Below are 9,748 nucleotides of genomic sequence, written 5' to 3' on the forward strand. Positions count from 1 at the left end.
ACCCAGTGAATAGGAAATACCACAAAAAAGAACAGGTCATTTAAACAGTATACAACTTTAATTGTAATTAAAAATGTAATAACACTAGGGTTTCTCTCTAGTGTGAATTATCCGGTGTCTTTTAAGGATGGACAATTGAGAGAAGTGTTGTCCACATTGATCACATCCATATGGTTTCTCTCCAGTGTGAATTAACTGGTGTCTTTTAAGGCTGGACATTAGAGAGAAGTGTTGTCCACACTGATCACATCCATAGGGTTTCTCTCCAGTGTGAATTCTCTGGTGGCGTTTAAGGCTGGACATTAGAGAGAAGTGTTGTCCACACTGATCACATCCATGGGGTTTCTCGCCAGTGTGAATTATCTGGTGTGTTTTAAGGGTGGACATTTGAGAGAAGTGTTGTTCACACTGATCACATCCATAGGGTTTCTCCCCAGTATGAATTCCCTGGTGGCTTTTAAGGCTGAACATTAGAGAGAAGTGTTGTCCACACTGATCACATCCATAGGGTTTCTCCCCAGTATGGATTCTCTGGTGTTTTTTAAGGTTGGACATTTCAGCGAAGTGTTGTCCACACTGATCACATCCATAGGGTTTCTCTCCGGTGTGAATTCTCTGGTGGGTTTTAAGGTTGGACATTTTAGAGAAGTGTTGTCCACATTGATCACATCCATAGGGTTTCTCTCCAGTGTGAATTATCTGGTGTTTTTTAAGGTTGGACATTTCAGCGAAGTGTTGTCCACACTGATCACATCCATAGGGTTTCTCTCCGGTGTGAATTCTCTGGTGGTTTTTAAGGTTGGACATTGTAGAGAAGTGTTGTCCACATTGATCACATCCATGGGGTTTCTCTCCGGTGTGAATTCTCTGGTGTTTTTTAAGGTTGGACATTGTAGAGAAGTGTTGTCCACATTGATCACATCCATAGGGTTTCTCTCCAGTGTGAATTCTCTTGTGTGTTTTAAGGCTGGAGATTGTAGAGAAGTGTTGTTCACATTGATCACAGCAATGGTGTTTTTTCTTTGTCAAGCTTCTTTGTTCATTCACCTCTGGTAGGTCAAGGCAGTCAGACTGATGATGTGACCCTGGATTGGAAACAAATACAAAATAAAGATTGTTGATACGTAGACTAAAAAATTAATTGTTGTGTAACAAATCCCTGTCGTGTACCTAACTTACAATGGCCTTAACAACCTTGGCATGACTAAAATATAGGGATTAAGTGATTACTTAATCCTTAAGTAATACTAGAAATATGTGGTTGTTGCTGTGATGCAAAACAAAATGATCTACAACAAAGCTACTAATAATAAGCTCACAATACAATTACAATTGAGAATATTGAGGGAATAAAAACAGAACAGTAGGAGAGAAAGGGGAGGTTGAGTAACATACCAAGGTCTTTGGGTTCCTCCTGTTCAGCAGAAATGTCCCTGGTGGGTTCGAGAGAGTTCATCTTCACCTGAAGGCTGCGGTCCACAGTCAGATGTGATCAGAAATGATCCTGGAGGAGTTGTGGAGAAATGACACAGACTAGGGATGCACGATAATTATCGTCCCGATAAATTGCGACCCGATATTAGCAATTATGACGTCATCCCGATAAATTCGATAACGTTATAATAGCGCCGATAATATACTTTATATGGGCTCGAAATTGCGATCATTTTGGACGCAAATGCGCCTGAAATTTTATCTGTGCGACCTAAAAATATAGTTGGTAGCAACTATGGGACTACCAATCATTTCTGTGGTGCGCCCAAACGCTCCCCGAGTCGCCAATCTCTCCGGAGGAACGGCTGAGACGAGCGAGAGAGAGACGCTTCTCCACTCTGTCTGTTGCAGTGTGTAGTTCCATAGCAGGCCAATAGCCCCGCCTGCTTGTCCTCTCTATCTCCCATTCTCCCCTCTCTCATTTCACTCACTGACTCGCATTCATACGAACGGTGACGACTGTCTCAGCAGCTGACGAGCGCGTATTGGTGCTCGTTCATTCATCTCGCTGTTGAATGCGTGTCACTCGTTACCGGTTGTAGTTTATTAATTTGCTCCAGTTGTGTAGCATTGTGAAACGCGACGCGACCGTTTTGGTTGAGAAATGTAGAAGTAGTAGCTGTTTGGCTACATGATGCTACAGACCATGCTAATGACTTATATGCTAACAACAACGTCTATCACTGGAACTTGGATAGTGTTGTATTTGTGTTTACACACGCACACACACAGACAATAGTGGTTCTCAAAGTGGGATCCGGGGAGTCAGAGTTTACAAATGGAACGAAATTGACCCTTACAGGTCCATTTGGTTCCATTTGTACCCTCTCAGAGTTGACATTGATTTTACGATATAAATAAAAAATTATAAATTGAGGTCCCTTATGTAAATGGCATTAAATGGGGGTCAGTAGCCTAATGCATGTCAAACTGGGTGTCCTTGAAATAAAAATGATGAGAATCACTGCTAGAGCCCTGGCATATATTTTCAAATGGGTGTCTGTGGGCTAACAATTTGGGGTCCTTGCTCCTTGACATGGAAAAGTTTTGAGGCCAACTGACCGGACACACACAGACATTCACAGACATTATATTGTTGTTTTTATTCATTTAAAAAAATTCACACCTGTGTGAAGTGAGGGGCACTCTTATCATCATACGTCATCTGGCCAATCACAATTTGCTCTGGGACTCCCAATTTATATTGTAAAATCAATGTTATTTTTACTCTGAGAGTATACAACTGGAAATGTTCCATTTGTACACTCAGAGTTACAGACCCATAAGGGTCCATTTGGTTCCTAACTATATAATTTAGCTGGGGACCCCCTGGAACTCCCTCAGGTACCCCTGGGGCCGGGGGTCCCCGAACCCCACTTTGGGAACCACTGATATAGCCTACTATACTGTAATTGCTTAGGTCAAAGCTGTGTTACATGTACCGTTACTCACTAGTATGTATTTTTTTATTCATGTCTATATATTTTTATTATCGGTTATCGTATCGGTATCGGTCTTTGAGAAGCAAGAAGTTCTCGATATCGGTATCGGTTTCAAAAAATCAATATCGTGCACCACTAACACAGACACAGTATTCTTATACCAGAGAGCCACGAACTGCTTGGAATGACAAAAGAACAATAGAACCATCTCTCCACCAATCACAGTCTAACATACTGTCCTCCACCCTCCCTCCTCCCCACAGATATACTCACTCAATGGATCCAAAGTGGTCACACAATAAATAAATAAAATAAAAGTGTTACACGCCCCAGGGGTGTGGCTTAGTAAACAGATATATGTAATAAACAGGGAAACAGAGTCAGTTCAGTGTTGTTCGTTTCTCTCTTCCTTGTCATCTGATTTATTAACAATTAGCACTGAGACGGCCCTGCTGAGAGTTACAAATGACCTCCTGACTGCAGCAGATAATAACCTCCTCTCCGTACTGGTGTTGCTGGACCTTAGTGCTGCATTCGACACTATTGACCACCACATTCTGCTACAGAGACTGGAACATCTGGTTGGCATCAGGGGTGCCGCACTGAAATGGTTCGAGTCCTATCTATCTGATCGTTTTCAGTTTGTAGAGGTCAATAATGGCTCCTCTACACGTGAAAAGGTCAAATACGGAGTCCCACAAGGCTCTGTGCTTGGACCAATACTTTTCTCCTTATATATGCTCCCTCTGGGCAACATCATCAGGGAACACTCCATACATTTTCATTGTTAAGCAGACGACACTCAACTATATCTATCGATGAAACCGAACGAAACGGACCAATTGGTCAAACTTCAATTCAACTACGTGCCATCCAACTCTTCATGTCTTAAAGACATAAAGAGTTGGATGGCACGTAATTACCTACTCCTCAACTCTAACAAAACGGAGGTTATCGTGATCGGCCCTAAGCCCCTAAGAGACAAGTTAGTCGATGGGAACTTTTCTCTAGATGGCATTACCTTGGCCTCCAAGGCCACTGTGAGGAATCTGGGAGTTACCTTTCATCAAGACTTGTCTTTCAAATCTCATATCAAACAAATCTCAAAGAATGCTTTTTTTCACCTGCGAAATATTGCAAAGGTCAGGCACATCCTGTCCAAAAATGACGCAGAAAAACTTGTCCACGCCTTCGTTACCTCAAGGCTGGACTACTGCAACTCGCTATTATCAGGCTGCCCAGGCAAGTCTCTGAAAAGCCTACAGTTAGTTCAAAATGCTGCGGCGCGTGTGTTGACAGGTACCAGAAGAAGAGACCATATCACTCCTTCACTGGCCTCCCTACACTGGCTCCCGGTCAAATACAGAATAGAGTTCAAAGTTCTTCTTCTCACTTACAAAGCTCTCAATGGTCAGGCACCACAATATCTCAAGGATCTCATTGATCCCTACAAACCAAATAGAACAGCAGTGCGTTTGCAATATGCAGACATGCTTACTGTTCCAAAAATATCAAAAGTTACAATAGGAGGCAGGGCGTTTAGGTCCCAGGCACCGCAGCTGTGGAACCTTCTCCCGGCTTCGGTCCGTGGGGCTGACACGCATTCATTAGCTCTGGTCCATAGCTCTAATGCGCGCATTAGAGCTATGTTACTCTCAACTTCCGCTGCTCGCATGAATGCAGACCAGCCTCTACACTTTGGCGTAAATAAAAATAACGTTTTTGCTACTCACCAAAACAAAGGCGAGTTGTGTCATTAGAAAGCCTACTTCCCTTAGTGGACGCACTCTGAGCCCCCCACCACACGTATAAACTGTACTTTTTGTCCAAAAGGGGATTTTGTTTCCACCGGGGAAAATATATATATTTTTAGTTACTCCGCTGCGCCCTCTACTGATATTGCCCAGAGAACTGCCTCATAGAGAATATTTTTCCTCCGGCGAAAACAAATCCCTTTCTGGCCAAAAAGTACCGTTTATACGTGTGCTGGGGGAGGGGGGGGGCTCAGAGTGCGTCCACTAAGGAAAGTAGGCTTTCTATTGACACAACCCGCCTTTGTTTTGGTGAGTAGCAAAAACGTTCTTTTTATTTACGCCAAAGAGGAGAGGCTGGTCTGATTTCGATTTGAGATTTAAAACGGAAAGTCCCATAGCCTTACTGCGCAGGGCAGAATCGTATAGAAAGGCTATGGACCAGAGCTACATATTCATCAACATCACAATAAGTATTTTCCATTCATATTCCCATACGTTTACTTTTCTCAGCATCAAAATACTGTAATATACTGTTTGGCTTTTACCAATGTGTTGTTTAGAATTAATTATTATGTCTCCATGCACTTATTTATATAACCATGAATTATCTGCATCATGAAATCACATTCTCATCAAATTAAATTGCTTCTGTTCTTAAAACAATGCTACATACTAGGCTACAAGATACATTTCAAGGCATACTGGAGAGGATTATTAAATATATAATACCGAAAATAAATGTATCAAAGTACACAGTAGAAACACATTTAACATTACAACAGGAGCTTGTCAGTGAAAACTAAAATGCCACGTTTGTGAGAAGCAGTAATGGCTGCCATGAATCTGACTGCTTAGGTCTAGATTCAACTACACACATCAAACGACTACAGAATCACGTCATTTCTGGGATAAAACCAAGACAAGCTTTGTTTTATAGTACAAAGTGCTCATAGTAAACATGTTTTATGCCCTAATACTATATTTACCTGAATAAACAGGGAAAAACGGGAGACGGAGTCAGTTTCAGTGTTGTTCGTTTCTCTCTTCCTTGTCATGATGTCATCTGAAGAAAGACGTCACGTGACCACCTATCTAACCTGACTCACAAGAACGCCTTTGCCACCTGGTGGCGGAATGTGGAATAGGTCCATTCCTACAACAGCTCATTCCCAAGACACAATAAGGCTGTTCAAAATACAAAAACACATATAATAAAAACAAAAATGTGACTACACTTTTGGGTACGTCACATAAGCATTTAAGATTAGACCAAGGACTGAGAAACTCTTTTTTGTGTATTTATTATGGCTAGATTTTATTTTATAATGTGAATTTGTTTTGTATTCATTATTTTGTGTGTGTGCTTGCGCGTGCTTGCGCATACCTTTGACTAATGCTCAGCATAAATTATTAAGCTATTATATAATAATAATAATAATAATAATAAAACTTTATTTGTATAGCACCTTTCATGACATGAAATGCATCTCAAAGTGCTTTACAGAACAATGGAGAATAAAAGAAAAGCAAGGCAACAATATTTAACAAAAGGAATGATGCAATACAGTGAGGACATGAATAACCAAAAAAAAAGAGGTCTACAGAGGCTGCCTGACGAAGGTACAGTGGGAGCTTGTTCCATGCCGACGGCCCCTAGAAGCAAAAAGCTGCTTCCCTGTATTTTTTAGTAGCCATTTATTTTGGCAAAGCGAGCAGGCCAGCAGTGGAAGACCTTAGGGGGCAGTTTGGGACATATTTAGGCAGGCAGTCATGTAGGTAGGAAGGTGTGAGACCATTGAGAGCTTTATAGACAAGTAAAATCATTTTAAAATCAATCCTAAAAACAACCGGAAGCCAGTGCAGTGATGCCAAAACTGGAGTAATATGTTCTCTCATCTTAGTTCTAGTTAAAACTCTGGCTGCTGCATTTTGGACAAGTTGTAATCTGTCTCTTAATGCTATTATTCTATTGTGTCAATAAAAGTACATCTGTACACATGTTTTAGAGACAGTCGCACTGAGGAAAAGACAGGAAGCAGAGCGGGAGGTAGCAGAGACTAAAATGTCGAGGTTCTCTCTGGGAGTAACAAGGATGGATCGGATCAGGAAGGAGTACATCAGAGGGACAGCACACGTCAGATGTTTTGGAGATAACTCCAGACTGAGATGGTTTGGACACAAACCGTGGGTACTCTATACCGGAGTTTTTCCAGAGGCAGGATTGCTAGAACTTCTTTCAGCCATTGTTGAAAGGAAGGCGCCTTATCGGACTTCCAATTAACCCATTCTGACCTGAGATCAGATTCATACGAGGTTTCCACTGGACACACACTGGTCTGATTAACCCATTCTGACTTGAGATCAGATTCTAAAAATGTCAGTCGTTCATCGATTTAAAAAAAATAGCAGACCTACAAGCTCGTAGATCTGCTATTTTTCAATAGCTAAAGCATAACATGATGCCAACACCAAAATGGATTCCCGTTCAGAATGGGTTAAGGAGGATTAGTCTACGGGCTAATATAGGGATGCAAATGCCAAAGCATTTGCTTGTGGAGATGTGAGCGTACAGTCTGGGGGAAATTATGCCAAAAATGGCGGTGAGAAAAGAAGGGGTCACCACTGTATCACACATATGAGAGAATACGTCAAATATTCGCTTCCAGCAGGTATAGTGAGGGAAGGACACATCCAACATGTGGCCTAACGAGGCGGGGGTCTGCAGGCCACATCTTGGCCATCCAGGGTCTGGCATGTTAACCCTCTGACTGGATCATCTTAATAACATCTTATTGTGCATTATTGGGCCAGATTTCGCGACTTTTTGAATGACAATAGAAATATGTGCGATATGACCACAATGTCATGAAATGTCTCATTTTCAATGAAAAAAAAAATTCTAGATACTAATAAGCATTTTAATACACCTTGGTTTCACTGTTCACTGAAACCAAGGTGTACTAAAATGCTTATAAGTAAACAATGGAAAATGCTAGAATCATAATTTTTTTTGTTAAAGACGTACTGACAGGGCAGTACGTCTACCACGCGGATAACGTTATTGACCACGTGGGATTTGTTGATTTACCACGCGGATAACGTGATTGGCCATGGGAGGGTTAAAGAGCCTGGCCATCTTATCCCCTGAATAGTGGAGTGAAGGTGTGAATACGTAGTAGACTGTCCTCACCCACATCTCCTCAGGAAGCTCCACACCCAGATCTCTCTCCCAGCAGCGGGGCTAAATTTCAATATAATGTCCAATTGATTTTTGGGTGGTACGTAAGGGTATGAAGGGAAGCTTTTTCTGAGTAAAACTGCGAATTTGAAGAAACCTAAAGAAATGAGATCTGGGTATATTATGATCTGCAGTAAGTGTGGCCATACAGTATTTGTAATGCAAATAAGTGCTCTAGATGGATTTAATCATGAATATGAGCATTCCAATGTGTTTCTAATGCTCAGAAAGCACAAAATAGACACCAAGTAAGTAAAACAAATTGTCAGATATTGGCCATCTTTGAAATATGCAAAATAGAGGTTCAGCCACACCCAGTCATACAGATAAGCATTCCAAAAGGTTTGTGATTGTCAAAAAACATGATTTAGACACCAAGTTTGCATTCATAGCTCATCTGAGCTTGTAGATCGGCTATTTTCAGCAAGTGAAAAAAAGTCATTACAACGACATCAAGGCCCTTCAAAATACATTTTAGTCGACTAAATCAACTGTAGATTTAGTCGACTAGAATCTCATGATATTTACTGTAGTCGACTAAAACTAGACTAACACTAAAACATTCCAGGTGACTAAAATGTGACTTAAAAACTAAAATGAAAACTATTCAAAGGACTATATGACTAAAACAAAAAAATCAAAATGTGCTGCCAAAAAGCACACTGCCACAGACACAGCACACGTTAAAGAGGAGGAGGGTTATGCTAAATGACCGACCGTTGGCAGTTGGCGCGCTAAAGCGGCGAGCTAAAGTGGCGGTTAGCGCGCCAGACGGACACCAAACTAACAGTCAGCGAGCGGTGGGCCACTAACCCTGACCCCCCCCTCACACATTCAATCTTCATCGCGTGGCGTTTTATTGTTATAAAACGACGAGATGAGAGGAAAGGGGCGAACGCTCTGCGCACAAAGGATGGAAGACGAATGGCGAATACGTTCCCTCAGGAGATGGGGGGGGGGGGTGGGGGGGTCACAGCCCGGTGTGGGACGAACAATGGAGGCCACAACTGGAGAGGAGAAAGGACAGAGAGTAGTGTGTGTGTGTGTGTGTGTGTGTGTGTGTGTGTGTGTGTGTGTGTGTGTGTGTGTGTGTGCGTGTGTGCGTGTGTGCGTGTGTGTGTTTGGGAGGGAGGGGGTATTCTGCACCATCAGAGCTTTATCTATAGGCCTATACTTAATTTCCATAACTGAATCAGAGACGCGTGTCATACTGCGTGTGTGTGTGCATGTGTGCGTGCCGACAGCTGTTGCGGTCATGTTTAACCGACACAATATCCTGGCTCTGTGTGTGTGTGTGTGGGGGGTGGGGGGGTGTGGGGGGGGGGAAACCAACACATTTATATTCGTCCAGGGAAATCAATGTATTCAATCAAGGTCATGTTTCAATCACGCGTCGTCTCTGGGGTTAGCCCAGATCCTATTCCTGGACGCTGTGCAACGTCTGGCCACTCCACGCCACGCCACGCCAGGCGTGTCTGTCTGTCTGTCTGTCTGTCTGTCTGTCTGTCTGTCTGTCTGCCTGTCTGCCTGTCTGCCTGTCTGTCTGTCTGTCTGTCTGTTAGATTTTAGATTTTAGTTTAAGTCATAGTCTCTTGAATAGTTTTCATTTAGTTTTAGTCACCTGGAATGTCTTAGTTTTAAGTCTAGTTTAGTAGTAGTAAATCTACAGTTCATTTAGTCGACGACTAAAAAGTATTTTGGCGGCCGGGCCTTGATGCGGTCGTAATGGCTGATTTTATACACTTGCTGAAAATAGCCGAGCTACAAGCTCGGCTATTTTCAGCACGCAACCAAGTGTAAAAGGACTTATACTGGATCTC

At 42.3% G+C, this 9,748-nt stretch overlaps 1 long non-coding RNA gene across 1 annotated transcript; it reads right to left on the minus strand.

The window, feature by feature from the left end:
- Window positions 1-354: 354 nt before the first annotated feature.
- On the minus strand, window positions 355-5,730 carry LOC308315620. The gene is made up of 3 exons (XR_013964057.1): window positions 5,677-5,730; window positions 1,396-1,504; window positions 355-1,085 (listed from the first exon to the last, which is right to left on the minus strand). It is a non-coding gene; the product is annotated as an uncharacterized lncRNA (long non-coding RNA).
- Window positions 5,731-9,748: the final 4,018 nt, after the last annotated feature.

Source organism: Protomyctophum bolini (genome assembly GCF_963924005.1).
Source record: "Protomyctophum bolini genome assembly, chromosome: 5".
Lineage (NCBI taxonomy): Eukaryota > Metazoa > Chordata > Actinopteri > Myctophiformes > Myctophidae > Protomyctophum > Protomyctophum bolini.